We start from the raw sequence: 27,930 nt of genomic DNA on the forward strand, positions 1-27,930 counted from the left end.
GCAGCTCAATTCACAATACCTAAACTGGAACCAACCCAGATGCCCTTCAGTAGATGAATTGATAAAGAAACTGTGGTATATATACACAATGGAATATTACTCAGCCTTAAAGAAGAATGAAATTATGGCATTTACAGGTAAATGGATGGAACTGGAGAATATCATGCTAAGTAAAGTAAGCCATTCCTCCCAAAAACAAAAGCCAAATGTTTCTCTTATAAGTGGATGCCATTCCATAATGCGGGAGGGAGGCAAGGGAAGAATGGAAGAACTTTGGACTGGGAAGAGGGAAGAAAGGGAAGGGGAGGGGCTGTGATGGGAGAAAAGATGGTAGAATGAGACAGACATTATTACCCTGTATGGGTATGATTGCATGAATGTTGTAATTCTACATCATGTACAACCAGAGAAATGAAATGTTGTGCTCCATTTGTGTAAAAAATAAAATAAAACTAAATTTTAAAAAAGATGGTTAACATGAAAAAACTAGAGATAATCCATGTGCAAAATGTTGCTAGTAGATGAGTTTGAAATGACAATCTGACACAACTTAAGGATACATTCTACATTATAAAGCAAATGCAGTCTGAGGAAAAGCTTCATTATTTCTGTAAGATAAACTAATTAGTTCAATATGTAATGAATCATTTAAAACTTAGTAGGACCACCCAAAATAATAATGGTGCAGAAGCTTAGGATACTACAAGATATAAAATTGTTACAGTTAATACTGAAAGCATTTAGTATTTATTAAATGATTTCTTTCATTTGCTACACATTTATAAATTTTAGCTAATTATAGCTCATGAAATATCTCTAGCATACTGAATTGTTGACTTTGTCCCAAGCCACCACACTGGATACCTCTTCATCCCCACAGTCAATGCATGGCACCTTTACCTGTCTTAAGTACCACTCTGTTGTGAGCCAGTTCACTGCTGTCACCTTAATTACTATACTATCCCTTGAGAGCTGGCTTCTATCTCCCAATTTTCTAGGCTTTATATTAGATCGCTCCCTTACTTGAAGACTTTCATCACTTTCCTCTTTCTAAATAGATTAACTGCTAACTTTTTTATGATGGCATTTAAGGTTCACCCAGATACAGCTCCAGTTTGTCTTCTGGCCTCCTCTGAAGCCATCCCTAAAAGGCGAGTGACTTACCTGAGATGGAGACTCAACCAAGAGATTTTATTGGGGGGCTGCCCAAAGGGGAAGAAAGAGAGAGGCAGAGAGCAGAGAGAGGAGAGGAGGAGGGCAGAAAGAGGAGAGAAAGAAGAGAAAGAGGGCAGGCAGAAGAGAGGAAGAAGACAGAGACCCTGAGCTTGCAAGCTTTGGCTTAAGAAGGGTTGTGGTGGGTTTTCATTGGCAGGGTGACTCAGGAACAGGGAGCAGACACTGTGTCCTGTGGGGGTTGGTCGAGAAAACCTTTGAATTTGGCGCTCTTCAGCTTGGCCCCCTTTGGAGAGGAGGGGGCGGGGTAAGGGATTCCATGATGTTCTCAGGAGACTGACACTGAAACTTAACTTCAGAGGGGAGTCTCCCACACACCCAACAATCCCCATATAAATACAATATGTGCTAGCTCCATATAAGGACTTCCAACCCCTGTTCTAATTTCTCTATTAGTACTGTAGTCAAGTACAAATAAGCATTTCCAATTATAAAAGTGTCCATAAATATGTATTTATTGATGTTAACTTAGTGGTATTTATAATTATATGCTGACTTTGTTTTTTTCATATTTATTTATATATACAATGTTTTATAATTAGCATCATCTTCACCAAATCTCATAGAAATTTATCAAGACTCCAATTTAAGTCTTCTAACATTAAAGTACATGGGATTTCCAGTCTGCATGCAATTCTATCCAGTCATGACTCCCTGACAAGATACCTGAACTAATTCTAGGGATTATATTCCAATGTTATTGGCTGGTGAATGAGGCATCCTTCTTCCACACATTGTCACTTACACCTAAGGCCATATAATATTTTCATCAAAATTATTTGGACTGCAAATGACAGACATTGCTCCTGCTAACCTAAGTAAAACAGAGCTATATTGGAAAGATATTGGGGGTCACTCTTAGAATTAAAGAAAACATTCTGTCTCCAAGCTCAGAATGACAAGAACCCCCGGGAAGCTCCAGGCACCTTAGCATCCACTTCTACTATACGGTAACTAAGTTTCAGCTCCTCCTATCTTTATGTGTCTCCACAGGATTTTTTAAAAACCTGAAAGATAGACTCTGATTGTCCCTACTTTTAAGTCAAAAATGATATAGGATCATATAGCCACTTTCAGAGTAGAAGAATTTTAGCATATATAGGGCCTTTTTTTGAGTCAGAGAGTCCTCCAAATGTCTCATGTAGATATTGTCTGTCCAAAGAGTGAATGCAGTCAATCCTGTTCATCTGTTTGCATCTACTAATTATAACCTTTAAGAGACGCCTTAGGGGGAAAAAAATCTACAGTGTATTAACACATTTTTCTCACTCTGAATGTTACAAATGTATTTTAAAAATCTAAGATTGTATTCAACTCTATGTAGACCAAATAAAAAGAAATGACATTGAGGTCACTGCAAAAAATTTAATCCATTATTCATTCTTTAAAAATATGTATGAGTCTTCTCCCATTCTGTGCCTACCTCTTCATGCTCCTAATTGTTTCCTTTGCTGTGTGGAAGCTTTTTAATGTGATGTAATCTCACTTACTGATTTTTGGTTTTATTTTTTGTGCTTTGGAAAACTTACTAAAAAAGTAGGTGTCGGTGCCAGCACATTGGAGTGTTGCTCCTATATTTTCTTCTAGAAATTGCAGAGTTTCTTCTCTAATTTCTAGTTCTTTGATCCACTTTGTGTTGGCTTTTGAGTAGGGTGAGAGGGATCTAGCTTCATTCTTCTACATATGAATATCAAGTTTTCAAAGCACCATTTGTTAAAAATGCTATCTTTCCTTCAATGTATGTTTTTGGCAACTCTGTCAAGGATGAGATAACTGTTATCTACATGATACATATTATCTACATTATATATGTTATCTACATTTGTATCTGTATCTTCTATACTATTACAGTGGTCTTCATGTTTGTTTTAATTGTCAATACCAATCTGTTTAAATCTTTGCCAGGTACTCTACTTATAGGGAATTAATATCCAGAATAAATAAAGAACTTGGAAACTTTAATACCAAAAAAATCAATAAATGGACAAATAGTCTCAATGAACATTTCTAAAAAAGAAGAAAGGCACATATTCAATGAATACATGAAAAAATGTTAAAAGTCCTTAGCAGTCAAGGAAATGCAAATCAAAACTGCACTGAAATTTCATTGCACTAACATTTTAATGAAGAATTTTCAAGAATAAAATTATAATTCTTGTTAAGGATATGGGGCGAAAGGTACACTTGTGTATTGTTGGTGGAACTGCAAGTTACTACAATTAATTTGGAGAGAGGTAGGAGATTTTTCAAAAGACCAGGAATGGATCCACCATATGTCCCACCTATCACACTTTTATTCAAAAATATGAAAATCAGCAAAATATGATGATACATATATACCAATGTTTATAACAGCACAATTAACATTAACCAGGTTATGGAACAAGCTTAGGTGCTTATTCCACAGACAAATGGATAAAGAAAATGTGGTTTTACACACAATGAAATTTTACTCAGCTTTTGGATGAATGAAATTATGACATTTGCTGATAAATGGGTGGAACTATACAACATCATGCGAAGTGAAATAAGCCAGACTCAGAAATTCAACCGTAAAATGTTTTCTCTCAATAGCGGAAGCTAGAGAGAGAAGGAATCTCATGAAAATCGAAGGTAAGCCAACAGAGTAGAGGAAGGGGATATAGAGGAAAAGAAAAGGGAATGGCATGGGAAAGAAAATCTACCAAAAATGCTGTATCCAAATATGAGCATACAATAATGAAACACACACACACACACATACACACATGAGATATAAGTGTGTGTGTGTGTGTGTGTGTGTGTGTGTGATGGAAATTTTTTGGATATGAGGTGTCCCACAAAAGCCCCTCCATTAAGGCAAGAATATTTGGAGATAAAATTAATGGATTCTGAGAGCTATAACCCAATCAGTCCATCCTAACTTAAATAAAATGACCAGGTAATAACCGCAGGCAGGTGCGGTGTGAGTGAGGAGGTGGATCCCTGGGGAAAGGCCCTGGGAAGGTTCATCTCTCCTTCTCCCTTCCCTTTCTGTGCCTCCTAACCCCACCCTGAGCTGAGTAGCTTTCCTCCATTGGGTCTTTCTGTCATGAAATGCTGACTCACCTCAGTCCCAGAGGAAGGGATTCAACCATCCATGGACTAAACCTTTGGAACATGAGCAAAAATAAACTGTTCTTCTTTTGAGTTGTTCTTGTCAGATATTTTCATCACAGTGACAAAAAAAAAAAAAAACTGACAAAATATCTATATGTATGTATTTATTTATATATTTGTTTTTATGTGATACAAGGGATAGATCATTAATAATAATAATAGATGGGAGATCAGTACAGCAAAACAAGCAGATCAGGGGAGAGAGAAGGGAAAGGGAAAGTTTCAGGAAATGAGATTGATCAAATTATGTTATATGAATATATGAATATGGAATATTGAAACCTACTATTTGTATAATTATTAATGCACCAATAAAATATGAATAGGTACCAATTGTTTGTTCTGGGAATACATTTATGTGTATTTAAAAATAGTACCATCTCAGTAAGAGCAGGAAGTATGAATGTGTGAGCTAGACTTAGCACCAGTCTAGATTGCTAAAGTCAAACTGAGTCCAGCTTTCATTGTAACCCTTCCTATACTGAACAGTCATATATGTACAAGTATTTGTACTTGAATTTGAATTTTTAGTGGCATATACATGCAAGTCTTTAGCATGAGAATAATTTAGTTAAGATAAACCCAAGTTTAATGAGAATATGGTTCAGCAACTTCAGAGAAAAGTGGTAAGGACCACTTGAATAAGTGGATCTTAAAGATCCAAATTTTGAGACTTTTTGAACCTTCAATAACTGACAGACCCCACTATCTATAGCCTGACAGAATCACTTGAGATAAAAAAAAAAGGGAGTAGATTAGGCTTTGGGGGCTAGAAATTGTAGTGTTGAGAATTATTTGACTCCCCCAGCACTTGGCAGCAATCAATCTACAAAGAGGCCTGAGTCAGGGACACTGAAAATACCCTAGAAAACCTCAAAATATTTTAGGGGATAACTTATTAGAAAGGATTAGAATATTGGTAATAAGAATGGATAACAACTCCTAGTGGTTGGTATTTTTGTGTTAATGAACATGTGACCTCATTTGCTAGTGAAGATAAATGTGAACAATCATAGATAGCATAGACTTTGACCACAACTCCACAGCTGTCCCTCATCTCTACTCTTTCTGTTATTGTTTCTTTGTATCACTCTTTAAATTCTGACCAAAAAAAGAAATCCACTAAGTTCACTTTACCAGCTACCTTCTCTGCAGCTTTGCTTCCAAACCCACCACCAAGGATCAATAACAACTTCAGTTCAACATAGCACTATAATATGAGACACCGTGTACTAGGAACTACATTTGTACTGCCTTTTTTTAAAAATCTACTCTATCTTGGGTTTATTTTGTTTTGTTTGTTTTAATTCACTCCTCTGCTAGATGAAGTCCTTCAGGACACAATCTGTCTTGTTCATATTTGTACCAAATTAAGTGAAATTGAATGTTTGTATGTATGCAGGCCTGATGTAGTAAGGCTATTTTTCTGGATGGATGAGTTAAAATCCTGGCAAGAAAGAAAAGTCTTACTGCAAGAATACCAAGAAAAGAAGAGGCCACAGGAACTATCCCTCTATCTTATTCCTAAGTGACAGAAAGCCAGGAGATAGTAAAAATGTTCCCAGGGTAAATTTATGTGGGCAAATCTAATGCTTTGGAAAAGATGTACTCTTAACAGAAAATATTTTGGGAAATTGAAAGATAAAATGTCTTTATTGAAAGAATAATATAAAAGTCATAGGAGTATGATAGGACAAATAGTGAAATTTTGTTAAGGAAAATCCTGAATATGTGATCAAGACACACTACTGAAGAAAAGAGTTCTTTGACCCAAAGGTAGTGGGTGAAAATGTATGCCAAAGAATGAGAGAAATATATATATATATTCCCCCCCCAATGTACCTTTAGTTTTATATATTTATGTGCAGTGCTGAGAATCAAACCCAGTGCCCCAGACATGTTAGGGAAGCACTATGCCACTGAGCCCTCACCCCAAACCTGGTAGAAGAATTCTTAACAATAAAATCCTTCAAAGTACATGTGTCAAAAATTACATAAAGATTCTCACAAGGTCAAATGGTGCAATTATCAAAATGAATAATGACCCTCATATGTACTTCATAAGAATTGAGTCCTCATTATAGGTGTTTCAATAAACAAATTTCATATTAACCTTTTCATCTTTGTCTCACTCTTCTTATTATTTCGTTTTTGTCCTCTGACACCACTTTCCAAATAATCAAACCATTGTCTCTTCTGAAGAGAACCAAACTAAAGCAGGGAAGGGATCAATATTAAAGGTAAATGAAGAGAGACTGGATCTTCCTTTGAGGCAGCAGAGACAATTAAAAACATAGATTTGTAGACCTAAAAGTGACTCCCAAAATATGTTTGACAAGTTCTTGGAAACCTGCAATGTTATCTTGTTTGGAAAAAGAGTCTTTGCAGATGTAATTAAGTTCAAGATCTTGAGATGCAGATAAAATCCTGGAATAACCATGTATCCCCTAAATGCTATCACAAGTATCCTCACAAGAGACACTACAGGGAGATTTAACAGAGAAGACAAGGAGAAAAAATTTGGAGACAAAATCAAAGATTTCAGTTAAGTGGCCATGATCAAAGTAGCCAGAAACCTCCAGAAGCTAAAAGTAAGGAAGGGTTTCTTCCCCAGGACATTTGTAGGAAATATGGCCCTACTGATAACTTGGTTTCAGGAATCTGGTCTCCTGAACTCTCAGAGAACAGATTTCTGATGTTGTAAGATTGAAGGTTTATAATAATTTCTAATGATACCTTCAGAAAATTATGAACATGGATTAAAGTTTGAATAAAATTGGAAGTAGGCCAGAAGAAAGCTGAAAATGTCTTCACCAGATAATCTGATTTCTTTTTAGAATAAGAGACAAGTGCATCCTGGGTTTTAGAGGTATCTTGTCCTCTAGAAGTGATTTGGAGTTACTTTTGAGAGGAATAGGAGAGAAAGTGACTTAACAGAAGAGAAAGAATTTCTGAGAAAAATGGCAAGCTCAGCAGAGGTTGGAAATGATGAATTTATAATGTATTTATTGCCATCTCTTAAGATTTGACAATCAGCAGTAGGAATGCTAATAAGGAGACAAAATTGCTCCAGTCACTTGCCTGAGTTCAGGGGCTGGGCTCAATATTCAAGAAGAGGAACTGATAAGAGAAATGCAAGATTCTAATCCTGAAAAGTAAATGTGTGGTTTAAGGCGGCACTACAATAAGAACACACAAATATGGATTCATTATATGCCTGATGATTTATTTGGGGAGGGAGATATCTAGGTTCTAGAAAAAAGCCAAATCTGTTTGATAAAGCAATGAACCTCCTGAAAGCAAATTAGCATCAAGAGTTGCTGGGTATCAGGAGAACTCAAGCTTCCCTGCCCCAGATAAGAATGCCTACTGGAGAGCTGAGTTGAACTCAGTACACAAATGAGGTACCAAATGGTCCAATATGCTTTGCACAACCATCATTTTAGATTTCTCACTCTTCTTGCAATATGTTCATCCATTTCTGACATAATTTCTCTTTATTCCCACAGTAAGGAATAGTGGACTGAGGGGAGGGAGATAAAAGAAGCAGGAAAAGAGGGGGTATCTTTACAAACATCACATCATAGGACCTTACAACCAGTATCCTTGTTTATGTATCTCTATCTGTAGTTTACAGGGAAATGAGATTTGAGAAATTAAGCAACCCACAATAACACAAATAGTAAATGAAAAGGCAATATTCACACTGACTTCAAGTCAATGCTTTTACTCATTACCTGATCCCCAGGAGTTCCATGGCAATCCCTCAGTTATGGTTATTTTAATCAGCATTCTCAAATCTCCAAACTCTTATCTTTCTCTTCTAACATACTTTTGCAATTCTATGGATTGCTTAAATTATTTGTTAACAAAAGTTATAAATACTTTCAACTGGAAAAGTCTGTAGGTTGAGACAAATTAAATGATAAACTCTGACAATAATAGGCATTATGACTGCTTTCATGATTTTACAGGATCAATGGAAGAAACCAATTTCTTCCATTTCTACAGCCTGGCTATTAAATCTAACTGGCAAACTATTGGTTTCTAGTCTGGATTATATCTCTTTCAGAGAGAGGATGGAAACACTGTGTTAAGATTGTTGTGGTCCTTGGCAGTGAATTTCAACAAGTTTTCAATAGTTACAAGTGGAAAATACATAAGTGACAGGACTATGCATTGGAGAGAAATGATTTAAGAAAGCAAGATGTTTGTGTGTACTGGTATACATTCTTTTAAGCCCAAGTCACTATTTCAAGTTAAATATAAGTTTCAGGCAAAACATCTTTGATATTTATTATTGATGTACAGGGAGGTAGGTAGAACAAAAGTAATTTTAGAGTTTGCTATGGCAACAAATGTAAGAGTATTGCATCCTATGTCATGGATAAAAAACATTCTCTGTGTTTCTTCAGAGGCTCCTCATTAATATTGTATAGAGACTAATTCCAGGTACTTTTAAGTATTTTTCCCTTACGAGGAAGGAAATATGTGACAGAGAAAGAAGTTGTAAACTTTCAGAGAAATTATAATATGTCAAAAATATTTTAATACAAGAATTTTTTAAGTATTTTAGTAGCATGTATGTTCAATATCAACATTTTTATGTTATTTCTCAACATTTCCTCTCTTCTTTTCCAAGTTAAAAAATTTCTAGGATCATTAGGAATATTGTAAATGTATCTAAACAAAAATTTAGATGGTGGAAGCATTCATTGTGTGCATCAAACACTGTTCCTTGCCTAAATGAACAGGTCTTTTCCAATATCCAACTCTGTTCCATGCATGAATGTTCGTTTTTATATGAATATCTTTCTTTGCCAAAGATTTAAAATGCTTGCTTTCAATTAGTTTAAGAAAAATTCCTTACTTTGCTCATTATAAAATTGATAATGGAACCTTTTATTTAATAGAAATCAATAAAGTATGATTTCTTTATGGTTTGGAGGATATATTAGTAAATCAAATTAATTAACTGTACCTTACAGAATAAAGGCTATGGCAAAACCTCAAGCAAGCATTTTGCTCCTCATCTATGACTTCCATCTTCCTCAAATGTGTACATGACTTTAGGCAAATACAAATCTCTCCCTTGCTTAATCTTTCCAAATGCAAAAATGACTTCATAATTTATTAACTTATTTAACCATTTCAATAAATACTTTGTGTATGTTCAATATTTTCCAGTTACTGGGGATTTAACAGTGAATATGACAAATCAGATTCAAATTATTTTCATTATGAAGCCCTTGAAGCTTATGGGTCCCATTTAACAGGAAGACAATTCTCCTGGTCATGATTTATCTACCTGGTCATCTTTCATTTCTAAATTAAAGTATAGGCCTTCTGTAATTATCCTATTGAATGGACATCTACTTTATTCCTATCATTTTCTATTACAAAATAGGGTTTGATATGCTTAACTTGATAAATCAATTTTTGCAATTATTTCATTTATATCACTGAATGAGAGTCCCATACAGTAGCAAACTCACTGTACTTCTAATAAAATGAACAATGTCCTATGCATGGTAGATTAGCAATAAGTCTTTCTTGAATTAACTAATTAAATAAATAAATTAAGAAGATAAATAAAAAGTTCTTGCCATTGTGAAGTTACCTTCTAACGGAGATTCCATTCTAAAGGAAAAATTATCCTAGAACCCATTTTCATATGTAATGATATGCAAAAGTCTTAAGAGAACTAACTGAATCTGAAACTCTGCTTGCTAAACAATTAGCTCAAAGTTCAAGACATTTGGTTTTCTTACTTCTATCTCTATAAGTGGCCCCACAAGGAAAAATAACTGTGTACGATTTTGATTCTCATTCTTCTGAGCTTGTTTCTCTCGTTAAATAAAATTATTCAGTCATTCTCTTGAATAATATGGTTATGAGATTTTTTTTTTGGAAGGCTGAAGATTGCCTAACAGGAGGTCACTATGGGATGGCTAAAGATGTCAGGCTTGAATTGTGCTCAATTTTTGCCTTAATCTAAATCGTGCCCCCATTTTCTGTTCCATTTCTGGATATAGGAATAGAGTCCACTTTTCCCAAAGTTCATGCATATGTGACAAAGCAATGGATGTTAAATAAAAAAGAGAAACGGGATGCTTAGTAGGCAACTCATAATAACTAGTATACTTTTGAAAGAATTAATGGATTTAAATGAATTCAAGATTTTTTTTACCATGATATGCTCAAAAAGTTAAAAAAAAAAGTTAACGGAATGAGTCTTTATATTTTGTTCTGCTATTTGTAAGTTTATGTACATTACTGAAATGTCATCCTAAAAATATCTAAAATGGGCTAATTGCAACTTTACATTGCCACTTTCAGTCCTTGAATTTTTATAGTTCCCTAATGTCTTTTGTAGCCGCTTAATTTCTTTATGCTTCGGTGGTCATGGCTAATGCGTGTCACATAGCTGTTGGGAGTGGAGTGACCTGAAAACTGTCCAAGCCATTGAATGAAGAGCAACTCTGAAAAGACAATTAAATATCAGAGAATTTTTCAAGGGAGGTCAAGTTAAGGTCTCACACAGAGTCCTTGTAAGTTTAGCTGTGACTGTTATTTCAAAGTTATCTAACTTTATTTTATATACTTTTTAAAAATATTTATTTTTTAGTTGTAGTTGGACACAATACCTTTATTTTTTAAAATTTATTATTATGTGGTGCTGAGGATTGAATCCAGGGCCTTGCACGTACTAGGTGAGTGCTATACCATGGTGTCATAACCCAGTACCTGTTTTATATTTTTAAAATAAATTTTTAAATTCATTTTTTGGTATTGAGGATCAAACCCATGGGTATTTAACCACTAAGCCACATCCCCAGCCCTCTTTATTTTTTATTTTGAGACAAAGTCTTGCTAAGTTGCTTGGGGCTTTACTGAGTTGCTGAGGTGGGCTTTGAACTTTTGATCCTCCTTCCTCAGCCTCCCAAGCCCCTGGGATTACCAGGCATGTGCCACTGCATCCAGCTAAAATAAATTTATTTTTAACTGTTATATAAACATGCCAAATTTACCTATTAGTGAAGTATCATGTGATTTTTCCATACATGTATACATTGTGTAACCAGGTAAACATATCTATCTCTTCAAACATTTACCACTTCTTTATGATGAACACATTCAAAATCCTTTCCCCTAGCTTTTTGAGATACAAAGTATACAATCATTGTGTATTGTCACTCCACTGTGCAATGTGGCAAGGTATAGGAGCTCTTTTGGGTGTATTTTATTTAGATTTTTTCCACACCTTCTTTATAACTATAATTTACTCTGTTTAAGTTGCTCACTTTTGCTGTTTGGGTTCTCTTATCTGTTAAATGGAGATGTCTCAAAAATGTTAATGAAGTTCCAACATTCTGCAAACACTGGTGTCTAAAACATGACTATTATCATGTTATCCATCTGCTCCTGAAGCTACACAGGCTCCCAAATACCTGCTGCTTCTATATTAAATCCCTCTATTTGTATTTCAAGGTTCTCCACCATCTGGATTGCTCTGTTTTGTGTTCTCACTTCTCTGGTATGGTAGAAGAGGAGTTGGTTAACTTCAAGAACATAACTGAGTATTGTCCCAGTGCCACTCTGAGTGCATCTATGCCCCAGCACTTAACTATGGACTGTTCCTTATCAATTAAGGCAAAAAATGTACAGGAGAGAAAAGCATTGAGAGACTTTGATATTATCATGACACTTGAACACAGGATCAATACACATGTCTTTTGGAACAGTTTTAATGTTTCCAAACTGCCTGGGTGAGTTAAAAACAGTAGGAGCTGCATAGTAGGCCTGTTCAGAAACTCTACATTATGATACATGAATACTTAGTTTGATAACTAACTGTAAACCAGTTGTATAAATATATTAAGTATATAAGAATAGTTAAAATAATAATCTGTATTTCCAACATTTTTAGGATCATTTTAATTTTCATTAAGACAGGTTTTTTAATTTAGTTTAATTTAGTTTAAAATTATTAACTAAATTATGGAAGTAAGTTTTATATTATGTATTTTTACCCTCACTTATCTATAGTGGTGCAAGAAAGCTTTATTGGATTTGTATGTGTCAAAAAAAACCTTTCAAAATAAAGCAAGAGTCATAAACTAAATTATAGTAATGAAAGGATTGTGAATAAATTAATACTAAAAAGTTTTGTCAATTGGCTCAGGATTACACACTGTCAAATTAAATTCTATCTGGCAGCCATAATTAATAGTGGAGCATCAAAACTACAATGTGCACTGGCTGACATACTTGCTAAAGGTGCAATGGAAGCAACAAAACATAAATAGATTTCAAATTTGAGAGCTAAAGAAATATTCAAATTTAAATTATCTTATAAAAAGGGTACTGAGGTAAAAGCTGACAAATAAATGTTTAATATTTTATATATGAGTAGAATTGTTCTGTGAGCTTATTATAAGTAGTATCTGGGCTGCTAAAACTAGCAGTACATGTGTACATTGTTGCTGAGGTTTTAGAGAAAGACTACTTCTCAGGCATTAATTTAAAAATACAAGATGAAATTGCAGCAAAGAGAGTTCAATGATAGATCAACTTTAGATAAGACAATAGATCAGCTTCAGAAGCAAACTAATAATATGGGAGAACATATGGGATAAGTAAAGCTAACAAAGTATTTTTATTGCAATTTAGCAAATAAGGAGAAATTCTTAGCATGGAAACTTCACCAGTATATGTACATTTTGTAGATGAAAATTTATTAGTTTGATTGCTGAAAAGCACAGCTAAGCCTGAAGTGTATAAACCATTCAATTTGTCGAGAGTACATGTTCTGTTTAGGAAAATGATCTGATGGAACATCTGCAAAGGCAAGGAAATGCTCTGGAGTAATCTTGAAGATTTCAGAGCTTGTGCTTGATCATTGTTCCCCACACTTTGTCCATCACAGGAATTTTTTGATATTTAAAAAGAGTTAAGTGCCCTAAATAATATGTTTAGTGACAAAGTTAAAAAGTGTAAGTTACTAAAAACTGAGATGTCAAACTTGAGAATATTCTTTAGTAGGAGATTATCTGAAAGCTGATGTTAAACTGTAGCTACGTGTTAACATACAATGGCAACTAAAAAGAAAACTTCTGTTTAAAATATTTGGATTACAGAATAAAATCTTAGCTCCCAGTATTTCTGCAATTAAAAAATTAATTGAGTCTCAACACTGTAAAGTTGGGAATTTAGCATTGAGAGTTATTTCAATGATGTTAATACTTCCATGTAAAGAAGGAATCCATTTTATTCAATGGCAGAAAAGAGTTAAAGACAAAAACAAAAGTGAGAAGCTTATATACACAATGGAATATTACTCAGCAATAAAAGAGAATAAAATCATGGCATTTGTAGGTAAATGAATGTAGTTAGAGAAGATAATGCCAAGTGAAGTTAGCCAATCCCAAAAAGAATCAGCAGGCTGATTCATGGTGGGAAAGGGAGAGGGAGCATGGGAGAAATAGGCGAACTCTAGATGGGGCAGAGTTGTTGGAGGGTAAGGGAGGGGGCATAGGGTTATAAATGATTGCTGAGAGCCACAGCCGGAGTCGGAATGGCCCCTGGCATTTTGCCAATAGTATTGGTTGAGAGGCAAGCCATTAAGATGATGCTGGATTGATTTGGTTTAAATTAGACCTTTACTGTCCGCCTAGGCCTGCTACTTTGGAGTTCTCATGCTACTTTGGAGTTCTCGTGGGGATTCCCGGGGAATTCCCATTGGTTGGGGAAGTGCAGGAGGAGGGATTTCCGGTTGTTGGGTCCTGAAAGAGCCGCGTGACGTTCGGGAGAGTTTCAGGGGAGCATGTGGAGTGTGCTGGTGGAGTCCAGAAATAAAGTTTGTTCCTGCTTCAGTGGCTCATGATTTGTGCCCAGCCAGACTGTGGCAAATGATGGTGGAATGTGATGATCATTATTATCCAAAGTACATGTATGAAGACACGAATTGGTGTGAACATACTTTGTATACAACCAGATATATGAAAAATTGTGTTCTATATGTGTAATAAGAATTGTAATGCATTCTGTTGTCATATGTAAATTTTTTTAAAAGAGTGCTTGTACAAAATGTTATGATGTGGCCAGAATTTTACAATTATTAAGTAGATTGTATTGATCTGGATAGTTCATATCTGTAAAAATTATTGACAGGCCTGATGCAAAGTTGATGAATGATTTAAATTTCTTTTCAATTAAAAGAATATCCACCTATCGGATATTAATGTCATCCAAAATCAGGTTTTTTTCATCATAAGTTAAATTGAAATATTAACTTGTAGGATAAATTGTGGCACCTGATACTGGTGAAGCTTTGATAGGGAATTTTGAAATTCATGGATAAAAGTAAAACATAAATTCTTTAACTTTAATGAAATTGCCTTAAAAAATCACTTCTTTTATTACTATCAACATATTTTTGAGAAAATTATCTCTCTGTGATGACTTTAAAATTAATGGAGTAGATTTCATGTTATTCTCTGTGAATCATGTTGCCAATATAGTACCTGTATTAGATAAGTTAACAAGCAAGAAGGAAGCCAATTTGTTATTTAAAAATGTATGGTTTTATATGTAGGTGGTCTCCTGAAACTATGAAATAGGCAATAAAAGGAATTACTATTTTAGTCATCACTTTAATTTCTATTATGGCCCTATAAATTCAAGAATAATGCTGATTATTTATATGAAGCACAAGAATACACTCCTTTATTGAAATATGTGTGCTTTTTTGGAAAATTTACCTATTATGTGTTAAGTTTGCTTGGATTTTATTTATTTACATCTGATATTTTACTCTTATAGCTTTTTAATTATTTTTCCTTTTTAATTGACAAAGTTACATACATTTATTATGTAAACATGATGCTTTGATCTATCTATTTTTATATTGTGGAATAGCTAAACCAAGCTCTGTAACATGCATTATCTTGCATGATTGTTATTTATTTATTTTATTTATTTTTTGGTTAGGGAACTGAATATCTATACTTTTTACATTTTCAATAATAAAATGTAGGTTGTTATGAACTGTAATCACCATGCTAGGGATCCCAGGGGTTGACTGATATAGGATCAGTACCTCCTAGGAAAAGCAAAAATTTTCATCATTTTTTAATAGTTTTGATCAAATTATCCTATAGGCCTGGAAGTATGTGCATTTAAGCAGAAACCAGAAATATACTAGGATCACCAACTAAGCATTGATTTCAAGAAGGAAAAAAAAAAAGATCTTTTTGTCAAATTTGTACCTGAGGAGACACAGGAAGTGCCTGGGTGGAGATTTTAGTATGAGTATGAAGTAGTCTCCACTAGAAGAGTGAAGCCAGCCCTAATGGCAAGCTCTTCAGGTAGAATAATGACACATGAGATCATATTATCTTCAATGGTGAGTTTGTTTTCTAGAATGATATTGTCTGGAATGTGGGACTGGAATATCATTTTAAGTTGGTGCCCACTTAAAGTTATGGGTCTCTGGATTATAAACTAATGGAGGCACCAGAACAAGAAGTAACAAAACCAAGGTCAGTAAAAGTATATAGAGGTACCTCACAGGGTTTTTGTATTGGGTGGAGTATGTTTGGACGGGTACCATACCACAGATGAGCAGTTGCCTGACCTGTGGAACAATCTAACATTAATGAGTCCCAGGAAAGCATTTGCCCTCAATCTGGTTCTCAATCTTTGTCAGATGGAGACAAGATAAAAAATTTATAAAGATAGACTGAAACCTGGGCAAAACAAAAATTTACTTAAGGATTTATTTGTTGAACTAGAATTTTAAAAAAGGAGTTGTTTAAAGATATTATTGTGCCTGTCATTTAAACCAGTTATCTGGGACCTACATAGGGATATTAAAGTTCTATTGAATATCTTTTCAAAAGCCTAGAAATGTATATTTTAAGAAATGAAATGTATTTTTGGTTACTACCAATACTGTGTGTAGGACATTCATAAGGGAATAAGGAGCTTGCTAATAAATCCTTGTATTATGGCATTAGTATATGTGAAGACACGAGTGATTTGGCTTTGTATTTTGGTTATTTATGGAGTAAGAGATTACCAGAATTTTTCTACCTTAAAGGGGGTAATTTGTATGCAATGGCCCACTGGTTTATAGGAAGCGTGAAGATGGGATCATTTGTTGAACAGAGCATCCACTGTTGGAAAACTGCCTGAAGTTTGGCCAAGTGTGTTGTTCCTTGGAACTTATCCTTTAATAGGGACATCCTGGCTAAGGGATGAAAAGCAGCAACATTCCACCAAGCTCCATCATTTTGATAGTTAGCACTGCCATAGTCTATGAACTCCAATTATTGTTCACTCTGATGTTGCTAAAGGTTTTCCAAGGGGTCTGGGGAAGGAATGACTGTAGGCACATGGTGCACAAATGGAGGCAGGAAACAAACCTTAGATTAGCAAACTTTCCTTCATTCTTCAGGGAAGTCAGTCAGTCGTCAGTCACAGGAGGGCTCATTTCTGGGTACGAAAACGGCTCCCGGGTTACAGAAGGAGTCTGAGTTTTATAGTATACAATGAGGTTGAATTAATCACTGGAGACTGTGGATGTGAGGTTTGGATAGTCAGGGACTCAGTTGTGCAGGTAAAAATTTTAACTCAGTTGTAAAAAGTTCTAAACTCCTTGTCACCGGGAAAAGCTCACAACTCAGTGTTCACTGCTTATCTCCTTCCTCTGTGACCCATTGTCACCTAGAGCTGCATTATTTGCTTTTCTCCTTCCAGGACTCATCTGGAATGGGAAAGGGAAAAATTCTAGGGCCTAGAGTTTTAGTATTCACCCAGTTGGGAAGGGATATATGTTTGCTTTTTGTGGAGATGCTTGGGATGAACCCGGGAAGGGATGAAAGTTTGCTTTTTCCCTCAGGGTCCATTGTTACTGGGAAACAATGTACTGGAACAAGTTTAATGTTTAGCTAATTTCCCTCTCTCCTCCCGAATAACATTGTTCCTCCATTTTACTTAGGTTGCTGCCTTGTAAGAATATTATTTTCCATAACCCTTCAATGACTTCTTCTAGTACTCTTGTGTCTGGTAATGCAAAGGGGAAGACAGATAGCATATAGAAATCACCAAATGGACCAAGTTTGGCTCCATCCTGTCTAAAGTAGATCCTAGTAGCTGAGTTCCACTTGTAATGTGCTTTTTCCGTGATCCAAAGCATAATGGGCTGTGGGTTATAAAGGGTCACAGGCTCAGAGTTGTGAGAGTCTATTTCGAGGAGAGACTAGTCATTTGTTGTTTTAATGTTGTGTAGTACTGAGTTGAGAGAGGAGTTATTTTGCATCAGAAATTATGGGAAACTAAAAGCCATCATATGTAATCCAGAAACTCCAGGAAACTGAGAAGAGAGAGTCATAAACCTCTACAGTGAAGAAGTTTTTTTTAAGACCTTAAGAGGATTGCCTTTTGATAGTAATTTGGATGTAAAATTTCTAAGTGAGGGATATGTTGCTACCAGATAGCCAAAAGCCCTAAAAGACACTGTATTTACATGTCCATAATGAGTAGTCAAATGAATCTCCTTGGAAGAAGATATAATCATTATAATAACATGTACTCTTGGAGAAGGGTGATGTCATTAAGATCTTTCCCATACAGCCTGTGTGTGAGGACAAAGTTGTTGAGGTATCCCACGGGTAGCCTGGCAAAGGAGTATCACTATATCTTAGAGGTGCGGAGGCAAACTACAGCTGAGATATTGTGTGATATACTCACTAGACAAAAGATGTTAGCAAAATTCATACAAGTCAAACATCTACTAGTTGTTAACAGATCTGATAATTTTAATAATATCAGATTTGGGGTATGGGATCCCATTCATTAGGACCACAGCATTCAGACTGTAGAAATTCATTATAAGGTACCCTTTGGGATAGATTTGAGTAGAAGCAAAATGTGGCTTAAAGTGGAGAAGAATAGGGATAATTACTCCTCTATTAACTAGATTTTTATGTAAAGTCTTCATCTTTGAAGGTACTGCTTTCACTTACAGTAGGCCATAATAGCTATCTTAACCAGGAATTCATGGCACTATATTTTATACTTTCTAAACGCCAACTACTCATTTTAGTTTGAAATGATTATTCATTGTGCCACAGCGTTTAGGCTGTGAAATATTATAAAGCAATGGGCAGTATGACTATGGGAATTTGGAAAGATACAATTAAAAAGAATCATATCGATTTTTCTTGCTTTCATATTCAATTGCCTTTCCAATATAATAGGGACAGAATTTTTAAATTTAGTGGGATCTTCAGGTATAACTACAATCCAAGCCCTAATACCAGTTACCATATTGTACTGCATATTATTGCTGTGCATCATCATTGCACCCTGTTTTTTTCAGTTCAAAAATTGGTTTATAACCTTTCATCCCATAATCATTATTTGCTCTAATTCTGTTCTTCATACCACTTAAAAGGTAAACAAAACAGCAATGTATGCATCAATAGTATATGGATGCCATTTGTCTTCTCAAACACTGTGAGATAAGAGTCTAGAATTCTCAGCTCATATATATTGTTAATAGATTTCTGAAGGCCCACATGCATGGTTCGTTTAGAGTGCTGCAGGACTAAAGGTAGATACATCTTACATAAGTGGCACAGAGGACAGTGTGCCAGATAAGGAAACCAATGATAATGGCAGAGAGTTTTCAGACACATAAGATTAAATTTTTAAGTCCATACTTCTCAACAAAGTAGAATTTTTTTCAAGTGTAATCTTTCAAATATAATGTACAAATCAATAACAATTAATATGTAACTTTTTTTCAGACCTGAAAAATTTTCATTAAGTTGTCACAAAGAAATGGTGTGTGTAATTTTTACTCTTCAACTTTAGTGTTTATTCATGAGGATTCCATTCATCCTAATCTTGCACCACACACAGTTTAGTAATAAATGATTTTTAAGTTATATCAGCACATTTTTTCAGTCTCTCATCCTTCTTTTTTGCAAAAAAAAGGGCATAAAATCTGTGATGATTATTCAATGAAATACAGGAAGGCCATGATATTTGTTGTGCATTTCAGCAAATGTTAACAAGTTAAAACCTCAGTTGAAGCTGTACAAAAGCCAATGCATTCTCCTTTTTAGCCTTTATGTCCTATAAATTCTTTAGTGTATGAATTTAGTATATAAATTTTGGATCTCCAGTTGGATCAAATTTTAGCAATTATGTGCCTATGCACAGATATTATATATTTATATTAAATATTATATATGTATTTAGTTACCTTTATTTAGTTATTTAGTTACCTTTATTTAGTTAGTTACCTTTTTATCCCCCTCAATCTAAGGGTTGCTTGTAATTCTATAAATTCAATAGAGTAGCATTGTATTTTACATGGATCTTAGTTTCCGTCTCTAATTGACTGGAGACAAAAAGGCAATGGGGAAAGAGCCCAGTGCCTCTCAGCTGTGATCTCTTTCTAGGATGACTCTGACCACAGGATAACCAGGCCTTTTCCCCATATTTTGTTCTTTTAAGTAGAATCTCCAGAATACTATTACAGTTTTGCTTGTTTTCCTGACACATTCCTGGTGGTCTACAGGGAGAGGAAGTTTCAACTAGGTCAAAGGCTGGGTTTCAAATAATTCATGTCAGGTCTGAAAATGGAAACCAAGGCAACAACTAAGTTAAATTTATGACATCAATAGAATTAAAGCTTTAAAAAGCATATTCTTTGCTCTAGGTAGCTGAGACACACTGTACTCTATACTTCTATTCTTGCCATGAATGATACAATGCTAGGAACATGATAAATATGAAGCCAGCAAATAGCTGTGAATAGATAGATTTATATCAATAAATTGTGTTACATTTTCTAAAGGGAAAATTTCCTCCTAGTGGATAACTGTCTCAACAGGGAGATTCTTTTCATCTGCCAGTCTCTAATGGTGGAAATCATTAAGTACACACCAGGATTCTCACCATGATTTGTCACTGTTCTATTATAATGCTTCTGTGATGTCAGGACATTCCATTTCAAAGAAAAGTACCTTAGGTCAGAATCAGATCTTAAGTACACAGAAAGAAAAGCATTAGGTAATCTATTAAGAGCAATGTGAACAAGAGTACCTGGATAAAAGTATCTCATAAATTTGAACCTTGAACATGTTTAAGACTTTAGCTAAGACATTCTGTGAATATTAAAATAGTCCAGAGATTTGTAGCTTATCACTGTTCTATCTAGGCAACTGGGCAAAGAAAGAGGAACAAGGGTTTCAGAGTTAAGATTCACCACCTTCACAACTTCTTCCTAAAATTGTATAACTGCCCACAATATTGAGGCTCAATCTCTATATGTGTTACATAAAGGGATACGAACTTCATGTTTCTATTAATAGCTGGATAAAAGTTTTGGATGAATCTTCCAGCTAATAAAACAAAGCAAACCAAAAAAAAAAAAATACCAGGATAAAATTATATTTACTTATGTAATTATATAATAAAGTCATGTAAAATATATAATATGTAATGTACATAATAAATAAATTTCATATGTATACATACTTAATTCCTTTTTTCTTTGCATAACTCTAGAGGTTTTTCATAATTCAAGAAATAATTTAATGATAATATTATATTTACCATGGGTGTTAATTGCTGGTTCTAGTTAGAGAAAAGGAGATGAAGAAAAGGATGGGGAAGATGCATAAATAAAAATTTCCCAAGCAATTGTACCATAGAAACCACCTTCATCCTTCATTTGAAGATGCTTTTGTCCAGACACTCTGTGTTATGGCTTAAATATGAAGTATTCCCCAAAAACTTCTATATGAGACAATGCAAAAAAGTTTATAAGTGAAATGATTGGGTGATGAGAGCCTTAATCTAATTAGTGCATTAATCTGCCTATACGGATTAACTAAGTGGTGACTTTAAATAGTTAAGGTGTGGCTAGAGGACGAGAGTCACTGGGGGCATGACTTTGGGTTATATTTTGTGAGCTGAGCTTAGTGTCTTTGTCTCTCTCTCTCTCTCTCTCTCTCTCTCTCTCTCTCTCTCTCTCTCTCTCTCTCTGCTTTCTGGTGGCCAAGTGCTAAACCACTTTCCTCCACTCTTCCTCCATGATGTTCTGCTATGCTTCAGGCACAGAGCATTGGAGCCAGCAGTCTATGAACTGAGACCCCTGAAACCGTGAGCCCCAAATAGACTTGTCCTCCTCTTAAATTGTTCTTGTCAGATCTTTTAGTCACAATAGTGAAAAGACTGACTAAAACCTTCCCAAAATAACTTTTTAGGGAAAATAGTTAACAAATTTCAAAGATCAATAGTCACACAAAAAATCTTGAGTAGGATCAAAAATCAACACACAAAATAGAAAGCAGAAAAAAAACTGTATAGAGTTTGCATATTGAATTATTAAATGTAAATTTTGAAATCATATTTGTTTAAAGAAGTAAATAATAAATTTGAAATTACTTGAAATAGGAAAATACAAAATACATTGAATATATTTAAGAAAAAAACTACACAGAAAAATTTAACAATGCAAATGCATTTGATATCTCATTAGACATAGATAAGATAAAATTTATAAATTAAAAGAAATTATCCCTTACATAGCATTCAGAAAAAGGCAAAAGGAAAACAGAGGTGAAAAGAAATGGCTACTACAGTGAAAAATTCTGAAACTACTTGACTGGAGTCTGAGGGAAGACAAATGGAACAAAGAAACATTTGAAGATAGCATGACTCAGAATTTTTAGAACTGATGTGAGACATGAATTCACAGATTTGGTTAACCCGCAAATTTCCTAGCTTGATATTTAACATAAAATCCAGAATTAGACACAATATAGTAAAACCTTAAAAAATCAAAATTGTGTCATAATATTTTCTTACACTTAAGTAGAAAAGCTTAGTTCATGTGCAAATATTCTTTTCCAAATTTTACTTTTTCCAACACATGAATTAAATGTAACTTTATTAATGTGAAAAGAAAATATATTATTTCCATTATGTACTCATTTAACTAGATAGAGAAATATCCCTGCCCCCACCCTCCAAAAGCTAGTTGTGTTTTCCTTTGCTCAAATGTACTATTGGCATCTATTTGAGATGATCATGTGATTCTTATCTTTGAGTCTATTGATGTGATGAATTACATTTATTGATTTCCATATGTTGAACCAACCTTGCATATCTGGGATGAATCCCACCTGATCGTGGTGTATGATCTTTTTGATATGTTTTTGTATTTGATTTTCCAGAATTTTATTGAGAAACTTTGCATCTATGTTCATTAGAGATATTGGTCTTTTTTTGATGTATCTCTGCCTGGTTTTGGAATCAGGGTGATATTGGCCTCATAGAATGTGTTTAGAGATGCTGCCTCTTTTTCTGTTTCCTGAAATAAATTGAAAAGTATTGGTATTAGTTCTTCTTTAAAGGTCTTTTAGGAAGAGAATGAGATCCATGACAATAGTGTGTAATTCCTCATAAGTTGAAAGATAAGAGTGAGCCTGAGGTCATGACAAAACCACAACATTTAGTACCCCTTCAAACAATGCAAGCACACATCCTCTGTTCTAGGAACTGCACAATTATATAGGTAAAATAATCCCATTGAAAGTCTGAAAAGTAACAAAGAGTGTGATATAATTAGAAAATTCTTCAAAAGAATAAAAAAAAACCAAAATCTCTGCTGTTTTTTGTGTTTGAATATTTGATGTTAGGGAGCCATTCAGGATGTTGTTGTTGTTGTTGTTTTTCCCACCAAAAGTAAACAAAAGAATACACTTGAAATACTAAATGTAATAATAGGCCAAGACTTCCGCATTAGATCATTAGTCTCATCCAGTCCTTGATCTCCTCTTTAATACCCATATTAGTCTCATCCAGTCCTTGATCTCCTCTTTAATACCCATATCTATTAGTGTTTGGAAGGCAGGACAAATGGTTGCTTTAGATTTTTTTGTTCTGTTTTATGAAATCAATCTGAGTACTTACTTCCTAGGTAAGTTCAAGTAAGAATCCATTGTTTGTCTTTACAACTTTAAATGCTTTGGACAATTTTTTTGCATAAAATTTTTAATCAGTCTCACAACTCTTACAAACTTTAATCAAAGCCCTTAATGCCTTCTTCACCTTTATATCAATGATCCTATAAAGAATTATTGAGCATATCAACTTCTTCCTTGAAGGAGACAAGGTAGATGACATCATTATAATTTTACCTTGCTTTTCAAATTGTGTAAACCAAGCTTATAACTTTTCTCTATGTGATCTAAACTGTGATTTGTTATTATAGTGCGTCTCAGTCATGTAGGTGCCTAATTAAATTACTCACATAGTGGTTTTCAATACACTTATTATTTAAATTGATTAGAGAATTGAATTTTATCCCATGTTTTTCTTTAAATTGTGTATTAGTGTAAAATATTATAGACAAATTCTGTTTCTTTAGTATAATTATACGACTTGCCAATATTGCCTCTTATGTAGTCAAGGTTAATACAAAGACAGAACATTAGCACACAAATGCAATTTAAAAATAAAAAGATATTTCCATAAGAGAGCTAGAGGGTTCAGTGGTAGAGCATTTGCTTAGCATGCATGAGGATCTAGGTTCAATCTTCAATACTGCAAAATAAATGAAAACCCAACAAAAGTAATGCAGCAAATATGAAGGATGTATAATAGGGCTACAAGAATTTTGAGTGAGGGATGAGACAGTGGCTATTCCCTCTGCAAACAGAATTTTAGATAAAATTCTATGAGCTTAGGGAACCATGTAGGTTAACATTCTCTCTCACCATCCCTATTATCCCTTACTCTGTAGTGTAATAACTCTTTTGAACCAACAAAGTCACTTAATTTCTTTTGGAAACTCTTTTTAAACACAATGCTATTCAAAAGTATATAAATTGTCTCTTTATATCTATTTTAAAAATCTCTTAGAAAGACCAACACGAGACTTTCAATTAACCCAGCTAGTTGGATAAAAAGTCAGAGAAAGTTCTTTGCACTAAAGTTATTTCCATATAACAAACCCATCTATGTTCCTAATCCACTGGAACTGCCAGAGCCAAAAAGTTAAATTATTTCAAACAAAGCAAAAAGAAAATTTCTTTGCAGTCTTTAGAAAGGAATGTATCTGCCGAAATGCCTAAGAGAGTTTATAAAATTTACAAAAGCCTATATTGAAAAATAATTGGAAGCCACCCACAGAATACTATAAAAAAATTTCAATTTTCTATCCTTTTTCATCCTGAAACTGTTAGCATTCTTTTCTGTATCATGGAAGTGAAAACACAATCACTTTTGCCCAATGTTTGACAATATAGGATTTTGTTATACTATTATAAGTCTTTATTTCTATTCTCTGGAGATAGTCTACAATTTCTATAAATAAGATATATATATATATATATATTTTAATTTCCCTTTTATTCATTTTCATAATTTCAGTGTCCATCCAAAACCAACTGACATAAATTCCTATCTTGCTGTAAATAAATATATCTTTAATCATTGTAGGTCACCATTATGTCAAAGAGCCATAATTTCCTAAGAGGATGAAAAAAGATCAAGGTCAAGAAAATACCATCTATCCTTTACAAATATGTAGTTAGTAGAACCATACTGAGCCACTGAGTCTGGAAAACAAGGTAAAAATACACATTTCTTGATCAGATGGCTAATTAACTGATTAATCAAATACATAGATATATTTGTATGTCAAAAACATGTTCTATGTCAGAAAAATTTTATGTTCTCATGGTAAGCATCGATCACATGAGCATACGTAAGAGTGAAATTAGAGTTTATGATATTTTGCTGAATTTTTATTTCAAGACATTTAACTGATAAAACAATAATTGTATATGTTCAAGTTGTACAAAGTGATGATTTGGCATACATGTACAATGTGTAGAAATTATCACAATTAAATCCAAGTCCAGAATTATAAAATCCCATTGTTACCATATGGTGCATATATGTGTGAACATGTGTATGCTGAGGACACTTAAAATATTTTCTTATCAAACTTGAAGTAAACAACACACTAAAGTGAACTAGAGTCACCACATTGCTTATTAGATCCCCAGATCATGCACATCTTATAACTGAAAGTTTATACCCTTTGACCAACATCCCATTTTCCCCAATCCCTAGCCCATGACAAATACTGTTCTACTTTGTGCTTCTACATTTTCACCTTCAATAAACTCTAATTATGGAGACCCATACAGCATTTGTCCCTCTGTACCTGGTATATTTCCCTTACCAAAGATCCTCCAGCTTCAACGATGTTGTCACAAAATAATAGGATCTCCTTTTTGTGGTTGTGTAATATTCTCATTTGTATGTGGCATGTTTTCTTTATCAATTCATCTTTCTATGAACACTTAGGTTGTTTCCTACTTGAGCTAACAGTATTATGTTTCAATGAATAAGAGATGCAGATATTGAGACACTAATTTCATTTCCTTTAAATAGAATTCAGTGGAGGGATTAATAAATCATGTCATAGTTTAATTTTTAATTTTTAATTCTTTTGATAGCTTCCATAGTGTTTACCATTGTGGCTCTAAAAATTTACATTATCATCAATACTCTGCAGCTGGTTGTGGTGGCACATGCCTGTAATCCCAGTGGCTTGGGAGGCTTAGGCAGGAAGATCACAAGTTCAAAGCCATCTCAGAAACTTAGTGAGACCCTGTCTCAAAATAAAAAAAAAATTAAAAACAGGCCCAGGGATATGTCTCAATAGTTAAGCACCCCAGGGTTCAATTACTGATATAAAATAAATAAACAAGTAAACAAACAAATAAATAAATAAAAACTGTACAGAGAGTTATTTTTCTCCACATCCTTGCCAACACTTAATATCTTTTATCATTTTGTTTGTTTTTTGTAATAAGCATTACAGTGATATCTGATTGTGGTTTTGATTTGCATTGCTCTGATTATTAGTGATGTTGAGCATTATTTTTTATAAAACTGTTGGTATCTTCTGAGAAATGTCTATTCAGGTCTTTTTGCTATTTTTTAAGAATATTATTTGTTTTCTTGTCAATGAGTTTTCTAAATTTCTTATGTATCTTTGATACTAACTCCTTATTAAGTCTTATGCAAATACTTTCTTCCAGTCCACAGACTGTCTTTTCATTTTGTTGATTTGTTTCCTTTGCTATATAGAAGATTTTTTTTAGTTTGACGTAGTCCCACTCATTTATTTTTGCTTTTATTGCCTATGCTTTTGGTGTTATATCTAAAATATTATTGCAAAGATCAAAGACAAAGAGTTTTTCTAGGTTTTCTTTTAAGAGGTTTAGAGTTTCATATCTTTTAACTCTTTAATAATTCTTGAGTAAATTTTGTACATAAGACAAAGTTCCAATTTAATTTTTTTTGCATATGGATATTCAATTTTCCCAGTACCATTTGTTGAAAAAACTATCCTTTGCTTATTTTTTATTCTCATCACCCTTGTCAAAAATTGTTTTATTATGTATATACATCAGTATATTGCTAGGTTATCTGCTCTGTTCCATTGGTCTCTGTTTTGGTTTTTATATCAGGGACATACTGTTTTGATGACTATACCTTTGTAATACAATCTGAAATCAAGAAGTATGATTCCTACAGCTTTGTTATTCTTTCTCAATATTATTTTGGCTATTTGGAGTCTTTTGTGAATCTATATAAATTTTGCAACCTTTTTTTTAACTTTTTCATTGAAAATGTCATTGGAATTTTAATAAGACTCACATTGAATCTGTAGATTGCTTTCATAATGTAGACATTTTAAGAACATTAATTCTTCCAATGTGTGAAAACAAAATGTTTCTTCATGTATTTACAACTCTTTCAATATCTTTCATTAGTGTTTAATAGTTTTCAATGTATTGATCTTTCAACTTGTTGGTTTAATTAATTCCTAAGTGCTTCATTCTTTTTGATGCTATTGTAAATGGGCTTGTTTTCTTCTATTCTTCTTCAGACGTCTGTTGATAGTATGTAGAAATACTACTGATATCTGTGCATTGAATTTGTCTTCTGCTATATTATTGCTTTTATTAGTTGTAACAGTTCTTTGGCATAGTCTTTAGTTTTACATATACTTTTTAGTTTATACATAAGTTTTCTATATGTTACCTACAAAGAGACAGTTTTAATTTTTCTTTTCTAATTTGGATACTACTATCATCTGATTGTTGGTATCCCACCTAACACTTGTATGCTAAAACTCAATCACCAAGATCAAGGTGATGCTATTAGAATTTGAGGCTTTTGTGAGGTTATTAGATAAATGGGCATCAACCTCATGAATGGAATTAGTGCCCTTATAAAATAAGTCTTACTGAGCTTATTTAGCTCTATTTCCATGTGAAGGAACATTGAAGACACCATCCATGAGAAATAGGCCTCAACAACATCAGATATTATGGCACCATGATCTTGGTCTTCCCAGCCTGCAGAACTCTTAGCAATACAATTTTTATTGTTTGTAAATTACCTAGTCCTTAAGATTTTTGGATCAGAGCATCACAAACTGATGTT

This window comes from Ictidomys tridecemlineatus, chromosome 9 (assembly GCF_052094955.1).
Source record: "Ictidomys tridecemlineatus isolate mIctTri1 chromosome 9, mIctTri1.hap1, whole genome shotgun sequence".
NCBI lineage: Eukaryota > Metazoa > Chordata > Mammalia > Rodentia > Sciuridae > Ictidomys > Ictidomys tridecemlineatus.